The sequence below is a fragment of the Amblyraja radiata genome, chromosome 21 (genome assembly GCF_010909765.2).
Source record: "Amblyraja radiata isolate CabotCenter1 chromosome 21, sAmbRad1.1.pri, whole genome shotgun sequence".
Taxonomy (NCBI): Eukaryota; Metazoa; Chordata; class Chondrichthyes; order Rajiformes; family Rajidae; genus Amblyraja; species Amblyraja radiata.
Window position 1 is genome coordinate 5,747,401 of NC_045976.1, and position 20,953 is coordinate 5,768,353.

Here is a 20,953-nt window from a genome sequence, read left to right on the forward strand (position 1 = left end):
AAGTAAAGCACCAGCCAACACTGCTCACTGTCCTCTGCTTCTTGCCTCGAATTCATCCAGGGACCCCGACAGTCCTTTCAGGTGAGGCAGAGATTTACCTGCACCTCCTCCAACCTCATCTACAGTATCTGGTGTTCCCAGTATGGACTGTTCTATATCAGCGAGACCAAGCGCGGACTTGGCCATCGTTTCGCTGAACACATGCTCATTCCGCCTTGGCCTACGCGATCTCTTGGTTGCCAAATATATTAACTCCCGTTCCTGTTCCCATCCTCACCTTTCTGCCCTGGGCGTCCTCCACTGTCAGAGTGAGGCCACACGCAAATTACAGGAACATATTTTGCTTGGGCAGCTTACAACCCAGCTCTATGAATGTTGATTTCTCTAATGTCAAGTAACTCCTGCATTCTCTTCCCCCCCCCCCCCCCCCCCCCCCCAGTCGTTCCACTAGTTCTACTGTTCGCGTCCTTGTATCCTTCCCCAACCAGCAATGGGCCATTGTGGGCTCCACCCTTCCTGAGGTCATCTGTTGCCGGCCCTATTTCGTTCTGGCCTTCTCTATCTTTCAGTCTGAGGAAGGGTTCCGACCCGAAACGTCACCAATCCATTTTCTGCAGAGATGGCCCGCTGAGTTACAGCAGCATTTTATGTCTCCTTTGCTGCACCCTATTCACTGCTCCTTTGTTGCACCCTGTCAAATACGACTGGCCCTTCACTTTTAGCAGTGGGTAACCCAGCCCCGACTGTTTACTGAAATGCATCCTTTATTACTGTGGGGTCCACATCTGCTGAAGTAAGACTGGTACACAGGTTCCGCAATGTAGCTTGTTTTCCCAGCCGTTGCTTCCACACGATAAATGATGCCAAGATCTATGCCTGCACGTTGTACTGGTGGTTCATTTTACATCAGTAGACGTCTGAACTCCTCAGTCCCAGGTCCATCACAACCTGCTCCCATTCTGTTCCCATTTGGCCAGAGAGATGATTTAACTGCTTGTCGGTGGGCACGCAATTCAAGACGTGGTCCGAGATGGTTGACAGCACATCATCTGGAAGAAAGAGACAGAGGTACTGAGTGACACTGTAGCTTTCCTGTGCAGCTCAATATAGTTCAATAGTTAATTATTGTCTCGTGTGCACAGGTCGCCATATTTTGGCGCCGTTTACAAAGAAAAACAAGTCTAAAGTGGGGCCCAGGTGCTGGAAGTACTGGAGCATCCCCGATCCAGGTCAACTGCAGGGAACCTCCTGCAGCCGACCTCGAAGGCACTGGAGGCAACACCCCAGTCCCTCTCCTACCGGCCCACTCATCGCATCTGTCACTACCAGCGGCTCTCTCCTCCTCCACTCTCCAGTCTTCAGAGCCAATCCGCTATATAGAGAGTGTAGAAAGAGTCTGACTGTCCCCGATTACATTTTATCTGTTTGCTTTGTTGTTACCTTCTCCTACCTAACAATGATCTATTCTACATTTTCCTTGATCACCACCCCCTTTGATGTCTTGTTATCACACCTGACACTTCCTTATCTCTATATCCAACCCTCACCCCTCCCACTCCCCTGACTCTGTCTGAAGAAGGGTCTCAACCTGAAACGTCACCCATTCCTTCCCTCCATGGATGCTGCCTGTCCTGCTGAGTTACTCCAGCACTCTGTGTCTATCTTCGCTATATGGCGAGGAGGGATTCTCAGTACGAGAGGTAAACTCAGCATTAATCTGACCTCAGTTGATGCTCTGCAGATTGATGAGAGGAAGACCACAGAGAGAGTTGCTGAAGTCACATTATCTTACCACCACCAGGCAGCTCAATCATTCAATTCAACAACAACACCTGCCTTAAAACCTTCCCATTCCAGTACTGATATTGTAAACCGACCCCCAGCCTCAGCAGCTTGAGGGAGGGGATTCCCAGTAACAGAGCACGGGGAACTGCTTACTGGTTATCTCCCCACAATAGCTTGGCTCCAATTCTAAGCTTACTCATGCCTTGTTCTTGACTTTCCTACCAGAGTATATAGTTCCCCTATTTCCTACCAAGTTCTTAAACACTTCAATTGCACTCAATTGCCAACAGGCTTGAGAATGTAACTGATCTCGTCACCTTTAGACTTTAGAGATGCAGCGCGGAAACAGGCACTTCAGCTCACTGAGTCCGCGCCGACCAGCGATCACCCCATTCACCAGCACTATCCTAAATTGGGACAATTTACCATTTTATTGAAAACTAGATGTCTTTGGAGTGTGGGAGGAAACCGGAGCACCCGAAGAAAACCCAGGCGGTCACGGGGAGAACAGACAAACATAGTCAGGATCGAACCCAGGTCCCTGGCACTGTAAGACAGCAACTCTACTGCTGCGCCACCGTGCCACCCCTAATACTTTTAATCATGGGGAATATTTACTGTATCCTTCCGAGATTTACTGATACTTTCTGAGGATGAAGCACAGATCTGCGCACTGTCCAGCTAGAGCTTGATGTGACTGCTAGCATTCTCTCTCTCTACTGTGCTGCCTCGCGTTCGTTCATTTCTCCACCACTACGGAAAATGAGAAAATAAGGCCCAAAATGTACTTATTCGAGTGGAAACTTTCACTGCTCCCCAGAGCACATAAAATGTCCAGGAATGTGCAGCAACAATTAACGATGTGTTTTATGTTTACCGTTCCACTTGCCAAGAGAGAGTTTTCACAACCGCGCAATGAATCAGTGGTAGTGTTAGATGACCCAGATGAAGTTCATTTTGATATGAGGGAGATGTGTTTTTATGTTAAACTGGAAGGAGATGAATGTGCTTCTCCAATTAAGCTTTTATTTGCAAGTCTAGACAGTGTAGATTGTTTTGCATCTTGTATCAGAGATTAATTGGGAGCCCGGGGCAATGGATACAAGCTCCACGGAGCAACAGGTGGCGGCCTTCCTGCAGTCAAAAGGAATACACTTGGACTGCGATAACATCGAGGCTTGTCACCCCCTGCCCAGGAGAAAATCCAAAGAGGATAAAAATAGCGATGACAAACCAGCCATCATAATAAGGTTTGTCAACAGAAAATATAAAGTTAGTCTCCTAAAACAAGGAAGACAGTTGAAGGGAACAAAAGTATTTATGAATGAACACCTAACAAAACGAAATGCCGATATAGCCCGACAAGCACGAAACCTTAAGAAACAGAAACAAATACTAAATACCTGGACTGCAAACTGTAAAATCTTTATTAAATTAAATGGAACACCAGAGGAAGCCAAAGTGCTGGTTATTAGAGATATTGCAGAACTGGACAAATACCAATGATCATAAAACGGGATTGTGAGGTGAAATTTAGTTACACACGCAATTATGGCATACACTGAAGGAATTCAGTCATTTACATCTGGAAATGGTAGTCAAGTAATTAAAATAATAAGTGAAAAGAAACAACTGAAGTTACAACCATTTGAATATACCGATCACAATTTACAGGATTTGGAATACGATATAGACCCGGACAATAATTTTTACTTTAATTCCAACGACAAAAATATCTGCTGCTACTACACAGAGGATCAATATAATCATAATATTAATGTAAAAGGCAAATTATCGATTATACACTTTAATAGCAGGAGCCTCTATGCGAATTTTAATAGTATTAAAGAGTATTTACAAAAAATTTTACAGCCATTCAATGTCATCGCAATATCTGAAACATGGATTAATCAGGAAAAGGGAATTGATTTTGAGATGGACGGATATGATTTCAATTACATCAATAGAAAAAATAAGGGGGGAGGAGGGGTAGCACTATATGTGGATACAACTCTGAATTATAAGGTAGTAGAAAATATGACAACTGTGGTTGACAATCTGCACGAATGTATAACTATAGAAATAATTAATGGTGGAAATAAAAATGTAATCATTAGTTGTATATATAGGGCACCGGGGTCAAATATTGAAATCTTCAGGGGCTGGATGGAGAGTATGTTTTCAACAACAAGCAGTAAATCAGTGTTTTTATGTGGAGATTTCAACATTGACCTACTAAATCCTAATCAACACAACCTTACAGAAGATTTTATTAATACTATGTACAGCATGAGTCTATTTCCTAAAATCACTAGACCGAGTAGAATTACTTCCCATTGCGTTACACTCATTGACAATATATTTAATAATGATGTGGAAAATAAAATAGTAAGTGGATTATTAATTAATGATATAAGTGACCATCTGCCAGTTTTTATAGTTTATGATAATATCCACAGGAACAACAAACCAAACAAATTAATAGAATATAGACGAGTGAGATCGGAGGAAGCTATCAATGCACTAAAAAAGGATCTATTGGCACAAAACTGGGATATAATATACCAAAAAAGAGACATTGATAGTGCTTATGAAACATTTATTGCAATATTTAAGTCATTATATGATAAAAATTGTCCAATTAAAGAATATAATAGAAAATCAAACTATACTAAATGTCCATGGATTACAAAGGGATTACAAAATGCTTGTAAAAAAAAAAATGCCCTATACAGAGATTTTATAAGAGAGAGAACTAAAGATACAGAAAATAAATATAAAAAGTATAAAAATAAATTAACTTACATCATAAGAGAAAGCAAGAAAGATTATTATAAGAAGAAATTAGATGACAATAAAGACAATATAAAAAGAATATGGAGCATACTTAATAGCATTATCAGAAATGGTCCGGGGAGAACAAATTACCCGAAGTATTTTATTGATAAGGATAAGGAAAATTACAATATGGAAGATATAGCTAATAGTTTTAATAATTTTTTTGTAAATATTGGACCAGACCTGGCTAAACAAATCCCCAATTCAGGGACATCTGGAGAAACTCCTGAGAATTTAGTGGAGAGAAATCCCTGCTCTATGTTTCTTACGGCAGTAGAAGAAAAAGAACTGTTGGATATTGTCAAAACATGTAAAAATAAAAAGTCTACCGATTTCAACGACATTGACATGTCGTTAGTTAAGATGGTCATTGAGGGGATCTCCAAACCTTTAACATTCATCTGTAATTTATCCTTCCAAACCGGTACTTTCCCAATTCAAATGAAAATAGCAAAAATAATACCAATATACAAAACTGGGAACAAGCATCATTTTACAAACTATAGACCTGTTTCCTTACTCCCACAATTTTCCAAAATATTAGAAAAAATGTTTAATAATAGATTAGACAAATTTGTAGAAAAGAATAAATTAATCACAGAAAGTCAATATGGATTCAGAACAAATAGATCAACATCACTTGCAATACTAGAATTAATTGAAGACATCACAAACGCCATTGATGAGAAATTATATGCAGCTGGGATATTTATTGACATAAAAAAAGCATTTGATACAATTAATCATGATATTTTATTTAAAAAATTGGAGAGGTATGGAATTAGAGGAATAGTACTGGACTGGATTAAAAGCTACTTAAGGAACAGGCAACAGTTTGTAAATCTGGGTAGTCATAATTCTACATGCTTGGACATTGTGTGTGGTGTACCACAGGGGTCAGTGCTGGGCCCAAAATTATTTATCTTGTACATAAATGATATTTGTAATGTGTCCAATGTCTTGAGGCTGGTTTTGTTTGCAGATGATACAAATATTTTTTGTTCTGGGGAAAATTTAAAACAGCTATTGGATAAAATAATAAAAGAAATGGGTAAATTGAAAATATGGTTTGATAGGAATAAAATTTCATTAAATCTGAGTAAAACTAAAATAATGTTATTTGGTAATTGTAGAATAAATACACTAGTAAGTATAAAGATAAATGGGGTGGAAGTTGAAAGAGTGCATGAAAATAAATTTCTTGGGGTTATAATTGACGATAAAATAAGCTGGAAATCACATATTAAACATGTAAAATTAAAATTGTCAAAAAGTATCTCTGTATTATACAAAGCCAAGCAAGCTCTGGATTACAAATCACTCCGTATTCTTTATTGTTCATTGATTTTACCCTACTTAAATTATTGTGCAGAAGTCTGGGGTAATAACTATAAAAATTCGATACACTCATTAACCATGATGCAAAAAAGAGCAATTCGTATTATCCATAATGCTAAGTATCTGGGTCATACGAATCCATTATTTTTAGAGTCAAAATTATTAAAATTAGAAGATTTGGTTACATTCAAAACAGCTCAGATAATGTTTAGGGCCAAAAATAAAAATTTACCTGGAAACATTCAAAAATTATTTAACGAGCGTGTGGGGGGTTACAATTTAAGAGGAATATTTAACTTTAAGAAACAAAAAGTCCGTACGACTAGAAAAACCTTTTGTATTTCGGTTTGTGGAGTAGGAGTGTGGAATAAATTGAACGGGGAATTGAAGCAATGCACAAACATGAATCATTTTAAAATGATATATAAAAAAATAATTCTCAAGGGGTACAGGGATGGGGGGGATGGTTGACAAGTGGGGGTTAGTGTTTATCTATTGCTTTACTATTGTTTACTTATGTTTGGGTACTTCAGTTATGAAGTTTGTATGTACATAATAGTTGTATGTATATATATGTCTGTAGGTATTACGGGAAATTGCCTAGGGGAGTATTATTATTAGTAATGAATTGATTTTTAAATATGGTAGAAGTGTTGGGGAAAAGGGGTGAGATTTAATAAGTTATTCTTCTTCTCACTCCTTTTCGAGCTTGTACAGACACAGAGTTGGACATTGGAACTGATTTTGTTCTTCTCATTGCTTTGTAAATATTGATTGTAATGTCCAATTGTTTGATAATTTCGATTTTGTTAATATTAATGTCGTTAATGTCTTTACTTGTTCGGAATAAATAAATAAATAAAAAAATAAATAAAAATTTGTAACTGGACAGCAGAGCAGAGCGGTGCTGGCTCGAAGGGCCGAATGGCCTACTCCTGCACCTATTGTCTATTGTCAGACCCTTAACTCAAAGGCTGCAAGATGACTGTGGTGCTGAGCCCACTCACTTGCTTAACCCGTTGGGCAGCACGGTGGCGCTGCGGTAGAGTTGCTGCCTTACAGCGCCAGAGACCCAGGTTCAATACTGACTATGGGGGCTTGTCTGTACAGTTTGTATGTTTTCCCTGTGACCTGCGCGGGATTTCTCCAAGATCTTCGTTTTCCTCGCACGCTCTAAAGGCGTACAGGTTTGTAGGTTAATTGGCTTGGTATAAATGTAAAACTGTTCCTTGTGTGTGTAAGGTAGTGTTAATATGCAGGGATTGCTGGTCAGTGCAGACACGGTTGGCTGAAGGGCCTGTTTCCATGCTGTAACTATTAACCAAACTAATCTCCGAAGTCATTTTGTGCCGTGCCCATCATAACCCTTCACAAATATTCTTCCATTCTTTTCCTTCCATATTCTCTCAAGAATTAGCTCATGTGTGAGGCATCCTGTCATTCCTTGGAAACCACAATCCAATATATGTCACAAATCTGCAAACACCATCTAACCATTGAGTGTTGACCCGCAGCTACTCTTCGCTCAGATTTGGCCTTGGCTTGTTTACCTTGCCAGTTGAATTGGAAGATTTGGTGGATAGAACTATAGTGGCACCACTCTTCAGAATAGAGACACAGGAATGCAGGGAACACATAGTTTCATGAAAGCAGCAACACAGGGTGACATGGTGGTGAAGAAGGTGTCTGACACACATCATTGATCAGAATATAGGATACGGTATATTAACAAGACCTTTGGCATGGTACACATGGTAGACTGATATTGAAGGTTAGATCATATGGAATCCAAGACAAACTGACCAATTGAAAACAAAATTAGCTTGATGACAGAAACAGAGAGTTATGGTAGAGGGTTGTTTTTCCCCAGACTAGAGACCTGTCATGGGTTTTTATGTCAGGTCACATTCTTCCAGTAATTGTATTCATGATTTGGATGTGAATTAAGGCAGCAGACTTAGTAAATTGACAGGTAACACTAAAGTTGGCTGAAAAATGGATACTGAAGGTCTCTACAACTCCAGAGGAAGTGGTAGAGGCAAGAATAAATAAGGCATTTTAAAGACACACAGACAGAAACATAGATAGAAACAGTTTATAGAGATTTGGGCCAGTGCAGCCAAATGAAACCAGCTTAATTGGGCAGGTTGGCTAGCAGGGATGAAGGGGCTGAAGGGCCTGTTTTCCATGCTGTATAGCTCTTTAACCATGAACCCCCCCCCCCCCTGTTTTTTTTAAGGCATCTGCTGAAGGGAGTCCCACGACAGGAGCAGAATGGAGAGTAGGAATCACAGCTACCCAGTAGACCATGAGCTTTGTGCCAGGTTTTGGATCCTGATCTTCAAACCTATTCCTTCCTACTGTTGCAGAAGGCTATCCAACGACACTGATGACGATGGTAAATGTTCTCATAAATGTCCATCTTTGTGGAGAGGCAGCTCCTGAGATATAGGAATGAGGTGCATTTCCCAGGAGGCATTTTGTCAAAGAGCCCTGGTGTACACTGGGATCCAACAATCCAGTTTGCATTGACGGCGCCAATGTAGAGATGGTTAAAATCATCAAATTCTCAGGAGTCAATATCACCAACAACTTCTCCTGGACCACCCATATTGAAGCAACGGCCAAGAAAGCACACCAACACCTCTATTTCTTTAGAAGGCTTCGCAAGTTCGGCATGTCCCCAACAACTCTCACCAACTTCTACAGATGCGCCATAGAAAGCATTTTATTGGGATGCTTCACAGCTTGGTTTGGGAACAGTTCCATCCAAGAAATTGCAGCAAATTTGGACAAAGCCCAGACCATCACACAAACCAACCTCCCTTCCATTGACTCCATTTACACCTTACGCTGCCTCAGAAAGGCCAACAGCATAATCAAGGACGAGTCGTACCTTGATCACTCCCTCTTCTCCCCTCTCGCTTCGGGCAAAAGGTATATAGAAGTGTGAAAATGCACACCACCAGATACAGGGACAGTTTCCTCCTATCTGTTATCAGGCAACTGAATCATCCTACCACGATTACTGGTTAGTACGCAACAAAAGCTTCTCGCTGTACCTCGGTACACATGACAATAAACTAAACTGAACTGACCCAACTAACTGTTCGAGGGCCTGTGATTTATGGGTGTTTGGTGTAAGCCAATTTCCCATATGCTTCAGAGAATAATTCCACAATAAATCACAGCCTAGTCTTTGAATGTGCATTTGCCAGTGTCATCTGTGTACTGCAGTTTGATGACTGAGGTTAGAGTGACCTTGGTTTAGGAGTGATGGCAGTACAAATTGAACAGTTTCGCAGACGCAAGAAACTGCAGATGCTGGAATCTTGCGTAATGCACAAAATGCTGGAGGAACTCAGTGGGACAGGGAGCATCTGGGGAGGGAATGGAAAAGTTGCGTTAGGTCTAGATCCTTCTTCAAACTCAAGAAAGGTCCTGACCCGAAATGTGGCCTGTCCATTCCCTCCCCAGATGCTGCCTGACCTGCTGAGCTCATCCAGCCTAGTTTTTCATTAGGCCTATACATTAGCTACACTTCAGTGGGGAGTTTTTTGGAGTGAGGTTACATATTGCAGCACGAAAGATTGAGAAAAGCATTGGGATGATCAAGCAACCTTGCTGTACATGGGACTGCACTGAGATGGTGGAGTCTCTTGGTTGAGACCATGAACCATGTGCTACCCCATGGCATATGTAGGAAGGAGATGAAGTCCCGACAGCAACTAAATATGAGCATAATCCAAAATCCCTCAAGTGACAGAGTCAAAGGCTTTTAATCGGGTTGTGTACATTAGCTGGTGCTGTTCCCTATATTCTTCTCAGAGTTGTGGCACAGTCAAGATTATGATCACCGTGCGAAAAAGTGGACTGAATTCAGGCTGTTATTTGATGAACGAATTTAAGCTTTTCATAGTCATACAGTGTAGAGACAGACCTTTTGGCTCAAGTAGCCCACACCGACAAACATGTCCCATCTGCACTAGTCCCACTTGCCGGCATTTGGCCTATATCCCTCTCAATCTGTCCTATGCATGTTCCTGTCTAAATGTTTTTTAAACATTGCAATAGTACCTGCCTCAACTACCTACTTCACCCCTTTGGGTGAAGGAGGTTTGGCAGGACATAGTTGAGGAGGATCCTGGTGAAGGCTTTCCCAGTGGTAGGCAGCAGGGCGACTCTTCTGTCGGTTGCAGAGTGTTGAAGATGCTCATGATTGCACCATCTCCCCAAGATCCCTGGCATGTCCTCTTCCCAGATCGAAGAAATGAGATTGCAGATTTGCAATTAAAGTTCTTCTCCATCAGCTATCAAATCATCAGCAAGTTTCAGAACGTAGGCCTTGCAGTCTCCCCGTTAACATTTTGCCTTACCTTGCCATCTGCGACAGCAGTGAGAAAGCACAGTATAACCCGCCGTGGAGAGGAGTCAATGTTGAGGTCTTCAAAGTGTTTCTTCCAGCAGATACTGCTTCCTTCTGTTCCTGGCTCCCAGGAAGATGGGCTCTGCTATTTGGACTTTGACAGCACTGAAGTATCCATGTACACATCTTGGTTACCAGCGAGCAGCCATACCCTCTGCACTCTTTCCACCCACCATCTGTTTCGTTCTCCGGGATCTCCGGTTTCTTAATACACACCAGAGTTGAGGACACACAGGTTTGTAGGCTAATTGGTTTGGTATAATTATAAATTGTCCCTAGTGTGTGTAGGATAGTGTTAGTGTGCGGGGATTGCTGGTCGGTGCGGACAAAGGGCCTGATTCCGTGCTGCAACTCTAAACTAAACAAAACATTGTTTTTTGCATGAAGTCAATGTTGATGGCAGAACAGATTCGATGGTGGTTGGTCCAGCAGTCATTGGTGCCATTTACGGTGCAGGTGAGGTGATCATCTTTGTGGTCACCCAGTCGAATGATGATGCGTTCTAATGGGTACCTGACCATGGATTGAGGATGTCAGCATGCAGTCTTTGACTTTGGCTCTCTGAGAGTTGTTATGACAAGACTATCCTCCGAACACACTGAAAATAGGAGGACATCACCTACTCCCTCCTTGCCAGTCATGCCTTCCAGAGTATTGTGTTTGTTGCAACCCTGGTACAGAGGCTGGGCTCAGGTGGGTCTGTCTTTCTCCCAGAGAAATGAGCACTCCTGGGCTCAACCTCATTACCGGCGCTGGGCTCAAGTGGAAGATCAGAGTAGAAGTCTTCCTTGGCCATCTCCTTGGCTTCGAGGCTTAGGATGCAAGCATTGATAAGTGTTGTGGGCTGGTTTTGCCTGAGAGAGTTGCTGAGATGCTGGACTAGATCATTCTTGATGTCAGAGGTTGCACCATAAAGATTTCATTCTGTTTTGTCTTTACTCTTTCCAAAAGAAGGCGTATTCGCCGCCTTGGTCTTCGGCCGTCACCTGCCTGACCTGAATACTCAGGGAGGTGGTGTGTCAGTGTGGAAGCGTACAAGCTCCCAGGCTGAGATAGCAGAGCAGTGTTCACATTGGTCGATGATGGGATGCGACAACCCTGAACATCACGTTTTCAAACTGGGATTGGGCAGTGTACACCAGTTACCACATGAATGGAAAACACCCACACCCTTGGTCCAATGGTAAGAAGGTCCAAGATGACCAGAGACCATGTGCTGGTGATCCTGAAGTAGGTCCTGAACCTGGTGCTTGAATTATTTGTTCATGCAGATGGAGAGTCTCTTGCCCAGAGTGAGAGAATCGAGGACCAGAGGACACAGTTTTCAGGTGAAGGGGAAAAAGATTTAATAGGAATCTGAGTGGTAACTATTTCACACAAAGGGTGGTGGGTGTAGGGAAAGAGCTGCCAGAGCAGGTAGTTGAGGCAGAGACTATCGCAACATTTAAGAAACAGTTACTGAGGTACATGGATAGGACATGTTTGGAGGGATATGGGCCAATTCAGGCAGGTGGGACTAGTGTAGCTGGGTCATGCTGGTCAGTGTGGGCAAGTTGGGCCTTAGGGCCCGTTTCCACATTGTATCACTCTATGACCCCATGAGAAAGATAAGCCAAATGTAATATGGATTACTTAAAGAAATGCAAAATGTGTGGTAGAGATTTGCTTGATCGGGGGTTTCAAAAACATTTGTTATATCTTCATTGCACACTGTATAAATACTTCAAAATTAATTCCATAAGTTATCGCTATCATCCAGATCCAACAAACTATCGAGTTATTGTTGATACCGAACAACGGTGAGGTCACCAGATCGTCACAAACAAGGCTAATATCTAGAATGAAATATTCACACTGCCGTGTGAAATCAGCCAACATAATCAGAGATCATTTACACTCCGGTCATTTCTTCTTCTCCCCTCTCCCGTCAGGCAGAAGATACAAGAGCTTGCAAGCAGTAACCCTAGATTCAGGAACAGTCGCTTCCCCGCTGTTATCGCACCACTCGGTCGTCTCATAAGCTAAGGGTATAGTCTCGATCTCCAGACCTCATTGTGGGCCTTGCATTTTTTTTAAATCTGCACTTTCTAGCTGTAACACTATATTCTACGTTCAAAGTTCAAAGTAAATGTTTTTCACGGTATCTCAGTACACATAACCATAATGGTATATAGTGTATAGTGTAATGCCTGTTCTAGAGACCTTATGGAGATGCCTAAAGAATAGCAGCAGCCAAAGCACACAGAGGAGCCCATAATCTTCAATGTGATTCATGACCAAATCATCTAATTTACTGATGCTTGTTCAGAGATAAATATTGTCGTTGGACACCAGGGAAAAGGAAATGTTTTACTTCTATTTCAGATGGCAGAAGGGGACTGCTGTTTAACTTCGGCCCACCAGGTCCACGCCGACCACCCATTCGTTCGCAGACACTAGCACTATCCTACACACACGGGACAATTTAAAAATGTACCACGCCGATTATCCTACAAACCTCTAAGTTTTTGGAGTGTGGGAGGAAATTGGAGCACCCGGAGAAAACCCGTGCTGGTCACAGGGATAACGTACAAACTCTGTACAAACAGTACCCGCAGTCAGGATCGAACCTGGGTCTTTGGCGCTGCAAGGCAGCAACTCTACCTCTGCGTCACCGTGCCGCTCTATATCATAATATCATATTGATATCATAATGTACACCAATTATCATATGAAACAATCCCTTGTTCTCTGAAGCATCATCTGGCCATTTGTCTTTTCCCTTCCCACCATCCGAGCACCAAGCACTCAGTCCAGGTCAAACTGCTGTTACTGCATTTGAGGTTCACAATGTTTGTGTCTAGTTTGTCAGATACAGTGAAAAGCTTTTGTTGGGTACTAACCAGTCAGCGGAAAGACAATGGGTCTCGAATAAGGTAGATAGTAGTTCAGGACTGCTCGGTAGTTGTTGGTAGGATGTTGCAGTTGCCTGATATCAGCTGGGAAGAAATTGTCCCTGAATCTGGAGGTGTGCGTGTTCACATTCTATACCTCTTGCTCGATGGGAGGGGGGGAGAAGAGGGAGTGGTCCGGGTGCAACTCATCCTTGATAATGCTGGTGGCGTGAGGTGTAAATGGAGCCAATGGAAGGGAGGGTGCTCTGCGTGGTCTCCCCTACATTAGCAAAACAAATGGTGTGAAAGCTTTCCAAAACATTCAGTCTGCTGGGTTAACCATGAGCTTCCAATGTTTGTCACTTGAATTTTCCATCCTAATTTCATTCTGATACCTTAATTTTGATGTCGTATGCTGTTCCATTGAGACCCAACATAAGCTTGAGGAGCAGAATTCCATCTTCCATCTTAGGCCAGTAGCTGTGCACAGGCCACAGGGCATCATCTGGTGCATTGATAGTGGTGCTGGTGTGAAATCACCAAATACACAGGCATCTTAAACTGCTTAAACCCCCTTTTCACGGGGCGAGTTGACGCAAGATGTCACCAGAGTGAAGAGGTCGTGGTCCAGCACGAGTCTCGCACGATATAACGGCAGTAGATAAAGAGTTCCCACGGTACTCGGCATTTATGTTATTCGTGCGAGTTACTTGGCCGTTTCCCGAGCAGTCGCGTTAAATCTTGAATGAACATCGTGAACTACACGTGACACAAATGATGTAACTTTTTTTTTCACACACTATATATATCCTCCCTTGGTTGAATCGGCTCATTTGGAGACGTAGAGTGGTGGAATTAAATAGAACTTCAAGCATTGGATGTATTCCGTTATATTAAAAGTTCTGAACAGTAAATAGAGCCTGCCCTCCGCATTTAATGTGCTATTTCTTGTGCTTCTTGGATACCTGAGCACAAGTTGGTAAATACAGATGGCCTTTTTAAAGGCAAGCATTACAAGTGAGAATTGCCTGCCCTCATGCATAATTCTTTTTATGGCTCTTTAAACTTCAAACACAGAGGGTGTAAAAGCTGTCTGCGACTTTTTTACTTTGCAGCTGCAGGGCAGACAGACAGACTTATAAGAGAAGTTTAAGTTTACTGCAAACACAGAACTTTTACATCAATAGCAATGTATGTTTTAAAATCTTGGATAACATTAAATGGTTCTCCTCTTGATGAACTTATATATCGTTATATAAACTCACATGAGCACTCGGGAAACTCGGCAGCCTTCGTCTCCAGCAGGTTCCTTTTCCTCTCCCTGTTTCTATAATCCTCTCTGGATTTATCGTACAGAATCTCGTTAAATTGGAACCATTCTACAAGTTCCCCCTCTTGTTCCCTGGTGAAGTTATATGGCTTTACCTTCTGCCATCTTCCCTTTACATAAGCGTCTGTAGAGGCTATTCCTACAACGGCTACTGGGGAGGCAATCTGAATTGCACCTTGCTCACCCTCTCCCTGCTCCAAGGAGCCCACAGGCAGTGTTATCTGTGGCATCTCCTGTTGCCTCTCCACCTGTCTCTCTTGCTGCGTCTCCTCCTCATTCTCCTGCATGGCAAAAACATCTCTGACCCGCTTTTCCCCCTTCCTTTGAGATTTTCTGGGAGCCATCTCTGCAAGTGTTCCTGTTAAAAAGATTATCCAACAATGACAATTAGGTGGGACGTCCTCGAAGGACACATGTTCCCATGTGTCCTTTTGAGACCACCTTTTTAATCACCTTCTGTCCCCTCTGTCCAGCTTCCGGGTTCACCGTTCGCAGGAGTTCCCACGGTACCCGCAAGAGTTATTACGGATATCGCACGGATATCGCACTGGCCACTACGTTCATATAATGTTGCAATACTCAACCACAAGTGTACAAGTCACTCTTGGAGAAATTCCAATTTTCTTGAATTTTCTCCCGAGTGACCAAGTTACACGATGACCTGCCGTTAGCGCTACGGTGGTCCACGGTGGTCCACGAATGCCGCACTGTTATCGCACGAGGTTCCCACGATGTTGAACTCTGGTTAACTCTTGCGTCAAGTCGCCCCGTGTAAAAGCCGCATTACTCTGCATAAATCCAACAGGTGTGGACTGTGCATATGTTAGGGACTACACTAATATTAAAAAGGGCGGCACAGTGGTGCAGCACTCGAGTTGCTGCCTTACAGTGCCCGGGTTTGATCCTGACTCTTGATGCTGTCTGTATGGAGTTTGTACGTTCTCCCTCTGGCCATGTGGGTTTTCTCCAGGTGCTCCAGCTTCCTCCCACTCTCTAAAGATTGTAGGTTAATTGGCTTTGGTAAAATTGTAAATTATCCCTAATGTGTAGGATAGTGCTGGCATACAGGGACTGCCGGTCAACGCAGACTTGGTGGGCCGAAGGGCCTGTTTCCGCACTGTTTCTCTGAAGTCTAAAGACAATATTGAATTTACTAATTTCAGATAACCAGCCTTTCATGCAAATCAGAAATGGACAATTTTGCTGAACCTCTGCCATTTTTCACTCTCCATAGATGCTGCCTGCCACCACAAGAATTTTCCATATTCTTTTATTTCAGATTTCCAGCAACTGCATTGTTTTATACTTAAAATTCCAGCATTTCTTTCCTCTCAGCTTTGTCTTCATACATCTCCTTCTACGTATATCTACTCAGATTAAGAAGCCTTGATCACCCTCACCAAACTAGTACAATTATCTATCATTCAGTCTCCAGCGCAATAAAGACTTTACTCTGCCCTCTCCACATTTCCTGAAATTAAAAACATTTACAATTTACAACTTTGCTAAATTGATTAAAGATCACTGACCTGACGCATATCTCCACAGAGGCTGTCTGACCAGCTCAGTACTTCCAGCCAAAGATCCTATAGCGGAGCTTGCTATAGGATCTTTGCTTCCAACACTGTTCATAAATGTCGGTCGGTGGGGGCGCTGCAAGCCGGCGCCCTGCCAGCAGCATGTCAGTTTTTTTCACCATTTAAATTTTTTTTTAGTGTGTTTAAATGTATGTTTTTAATGTTTCTTTGTGTGTTTTGTGTGGGGGGTGGTGTGGGGGGGTAAGGGGGAAACCGATTCAGTCGCCTCCTCCACGGAGACGTGACTTTTTCCAGGTCGCCTCCCCCGTGGCCTAACAGCAAGGATCGGTGCGGCCTTTCCTGGAGACGCGCCCGGGGCTTCAGCGGCGGGCGCAGCGCAGATTCTCGGCGTGGGGCGGGCGAGCCCTCGCTGGGTGTCACCGGAGGGGAGCGCTCCGTTTCGCTGGACCGGGGCAGCCGGAAGCCTGAAGCCGCGGTCTGCAGAGCTCTGGCCAGCGCGACGTCTGCAGCCTTGGATCCCTCGCTGGGGACCCGGTAGAGGAAGAAGCTTCCACTCCGACTGCTGGCCCGCGGCCAACTTCTACCGCGGGCGCAGCATGGACTTACCATCGGGAGCGGGGGCCCTCGCTGGGGATCCCTGGAGGGGAGCTTCGACTTCAACTGCCGGCCCTGCGGTCTGCGGTGCTTCTGGTTGCGGCGCGAACCCTAAATCACCGACCGCTGGCCTGCGGCCTACACCAATCTGAAGCTGCGGTCTCCGGTGGGGGAGGCACCGATTCAGGACTTACCTTGACTTTCATTCATCTGGACGCCCGCAGCAGCAACTGCGGAGGGTTGAGTTCCCGACCAAGGGGGAAAATGGAGGAGGACTGGCCAATTTTTGTGCCTTCCACCACAGCGATGAATGCTGTGGTGGATGTTTGTGTTACATTTTTATTGTGTTTCTGTGTGTTCTTTCTCATTGTACCGCTGCTGACAAATTCATTTCACTTGCACTTTATGTGCAATGTGACGAATAAAACTGATTGATTGATTGATTGATTGATTGATTATTGTTCACAGGCAGTATTCACACGCACTTCCCCAAGCTTCCAGTAGATGGAACTATCTGACATTGATGGGCATGATCAATGCCAAATCAAGGCGGGTGTTCTAGGACCTCAAGTTCTTATATCTTTGGTTCAGTCTGGGATATTTCTTCAGCAAAATCAGATAGATTTGGTTATGATCAAGGTAAAGAGTTGCATCCTAATTTATCCGGATGGCACCTTGGTACACATGTCTATAATAAAACTACACCAAAACCATCCACTTGAAAATGCAATTACATTGAAATCGGTAGCATTCATATTTTGATGCTCATTTATAATTCATATTTACCATCATCTGCTGAGTCATCAGGTTAACATTAATGACCAAAAAATGGTCAGTTGCCAGACTGAACATTCACAAAGCTACGTGGCATTCTCAGAAGTTTTTAACTCGATATAAATGCATTTGCTTTCCTTACTACTGATTCGACTTGCAAGTTAACTTTTTGGGAATCCTGCACCAGCGCTCCCAAGTCTCTTGGCACCTCTGATTTCTGGATTCCCTTCCCATTTAGAAAATAGTCTACTCCTTTATTCCTCCTACCAAAATGCTTGACTCCACACTTTGCTATTCTGTATTCCATCTGCTACTTCTTTGCCCACTCTCCCAAGGATTGAACTTATGTGGAATTGTGGACAAAGTCTTAGGACTGCCGCACATTTAGTCAGACTACGGCTTTGCTCAATCACTAGATTTCAGGTGACATTGAACCCACCCTTCAGAAACACAGTAGAGGGAAGGGGTGGGTGCAGAGCTGATGGCCATGTACATGTGGAAACTGCCATGCTTTCCAATAATGCCACTTCTCTACTCCCAGAGAACTGTATCACCCACCATCATCTTTCAAAGCAGTGATGCTTATGAAGGATATTGGGAAGGCAAAGAGATCACAAAATATCAAAGGCAGACAGGACTCAATGGATCACACTAACAATGGACCATTGTGTGCTTCACTTTTATTTAGTCATCGGTGCCAGCTGTGATTTAGTTTAGTTTAGAGATACAACACGGAAACAGGTCCTTCTGCCCACCGAGTCCACGCCGATAAGCGATCCCCGCACATTAAGACTATCCTTCACACACTAGGGACAATTTACATTTATACTAAGCCAATTAACCTACAAACCTGCCGTCTTTGGTGGAAACCAAAGATCTCGGAGAAAACCCATGCAGGTCACAGGGAGAACGTACAAACTCCGTACAGACAGCACCCGTAGTCAGGAACAAACTTGGATCTCTGGCGCTGCAAGGCAACAACACTATTGCTGCGCCACCCTGTACATTTCCTTTGTTCTGTACCTTTTCATACCTCTACTACCCCTCTCCCCTGACTCAATCGGACTTTATTTACACTATGCTTTATACACTTAATCCTGTGTTTGTGCACGGCATGATAATAATCATACATAATCTTTTTGCTGACTGGCACTGGGGTGGGGTCATTGTGAGAGTGGGGTCATTGTGAGGGTGGGGTCATTGTGAGGGTGGGGGTCGTTGTGAGGGTTGGGGGGCTGACATGGGTCGGATACCGGGGGCGAGGGCCATTGTGGGGGTGGGAGGCTGTTGTGAGAGGAGTGGGGCTGACACAGCAGGGTCGGATACCGGGTCATTGTGGGGGCGGGTGGAACATTGTGTAAAGGTGAGGGACATTGTATGGGTCGTGGTGGGGTCACTGTGAGGGAGTGGGGACACTATGTGGGAGTCTTTGCGAGGGGGTGGAGGCTGACACCAGCCTGTATACCATGGGTGGGGGGGCATTGTGATGGGGTGGGGGTCGTGGCGAGAGGGTGGGGGTTGTGGTGAGGGGGTGGGAGACTATGTTGGGGTGGGGGAGGCATTATGTGTGTGTGGGGTCATTGTGAGGGGGTGGGGGTCATTATGAGAGGGCGGTGGTCACTATGTGAGTGTGGGGTCGTCGTGAGGGTGGTGTGGAACATTATGTGGGAGTGGGGTCATTGTGAGGGGGTGGGGGACATTATGTGGGAGTGGGAGGTAGACAAAAATGCTGGAGAAACTCAGCGGGTGAGGCAGCATCTATGGAGTGAAGGAAATAGGCAACGTTTCGGGTCGAGACCCTTCTTCAGATGTGGGAGTGGGGTCGTTGTGAAGGGTGGGGGTCACTATAGGAGTGTGTGGGTCGTGGTGAGAGGAGTGGGGTACATTATATTGTAGTGGGGTCGTTGTGAGGGGAGTGGGGGTCACTGGGTCGTTGTGAGGGGAGTGGGGGTCACTGTGGGAGTGTGAGGGGAGTGGGGGTCACTGTGGGAGTGTGAGGGTCGTTGTGAGGGGAGTGGGGTCACTGTGGGTCGTTGTGAGGGGAGTGGGGGTCACTGAGGGTCGTTGTGAGGGGAGTGGGGGTCACTGTGGGTCGTTGTGAGGGGAGTGGGGGTCACTGAGGGTCGTTGTGAGGGGAGTGGGGTCACTGTGGGTCGTTGTGAGGGGAGTGGGGGTCACTGTGGGTCGTTGTGAGGGGAGTGGGGGTCACTGTGGGTCGTTGTGAGGGGAGTGGGGGTCACTGTGGGAGTGTGTGGGTCGTTGTGAGGGGAGTGGGGGTCACTGGGTCGTTGTGAGGGGAGTGGGGGTCACTGTGGGAGTGTGAGGGTCGTTGTGAGGGGAGTGGGGGTGGGGACACCAGCCCGGATACCGGGTCGAGGGGCCGCGATGGCGACGCCGGGCCTGCGGCGATGGAGCATCTCACCTGCCGGCGGCTCGTCGTCCTCGTCCTCCCGCGCCTCCTCCTCCTCCTCCAGCCGGCGGCTGAGCCACGGGGCCTCGTCCCTGAGGGAGTGGACGAAGGCGGCGAAGGCCCGCGGCCCGCGGCCCGGCAGGTAGTCGAGCAGCTTGAGGTTGCGGCGGGCGGCCACGGGCTCGGCCTCCAGTTCCTCCAGCAGACTGCGGTTCACCACCCCCTCCTGGTACAGGTACTGTAGCGGCACCTCCAGCCGCAGCTGCTCCGCCAGCTCACCCCGCAGCCGCCGCAGGGCCCGCCGCTGCCGCGCCTCCATCGGCCCGGACCCCGGTTACGATGCGGCGCTCAGGTTTAGGCCGCTCCCCGCAGGCAGCTAACGCCGCTTCACACGGGAAATACCAGAGCACTCGCTTTACACTGAAGGTCTCGGGTTTACGCCGCTGCTCTGCTGCAGACGCGTTTGCAGGGAGTTTGTACATTCCCACTGACAGCGCCTTGGAGGAATATAAAGAGAGGAGTAAAGAAAAGTGGTCGAGTAGAAAGGCCAAAAAGGGGCCACCAATGCGAGTTGCATTAAAGAAAGAAAAAAATAATATCGATTTTAAAAAAACAAGAGGGTATCGAGGGACAAGAAAGGACCACAAAAAAATAAAGGAGGAAATTTGTGCTTGTGCTAAATGAGTGTGGAGAATAAAATCAACAATTAGTTCTAAGGTAGACAAAAATGCTGGAGAAACTCAGCGGGTGAGGCAGCATCTATGGAGCGAACGAAATGGGCAATGTTTCGGGTCGAAATCCTTTTGTCTCTTCGATTTTCCAGCATCAGCAGTTCCTTCTTAAACAATTAGTTCTAAGGGTCAAGTTTCCAGCGCAAGAGACCCGGGTTTGATCCTGCCTACGGGCGCTGTCTGTACGGAGTTTGTATGTTCTCCCTGTGACAGCGTGGGTTTTCCCCGGGTGCTTTGGTATCCTCCCACACTCCAAAGACATACAGGTTTGTAGGCTTATTGGCTTAGATAAAGATTGTAAGTTGTCCCTAGTTTG

The 20,953-nt window shown here is 44.9% G+C and overlaps 1 pseudogene; it reads right to left on the reverse strand.

Moving 5' to 3' along the window:
* Positions 1 to 405: 405 nt before the first annotated feature.
* On the reverse strand, positions 406 to 20,359 carry LOC116985041 (annotated as a pseudogene).
* Positions 20,360 to 20,953: the final 594 nt, after the last annotated feature.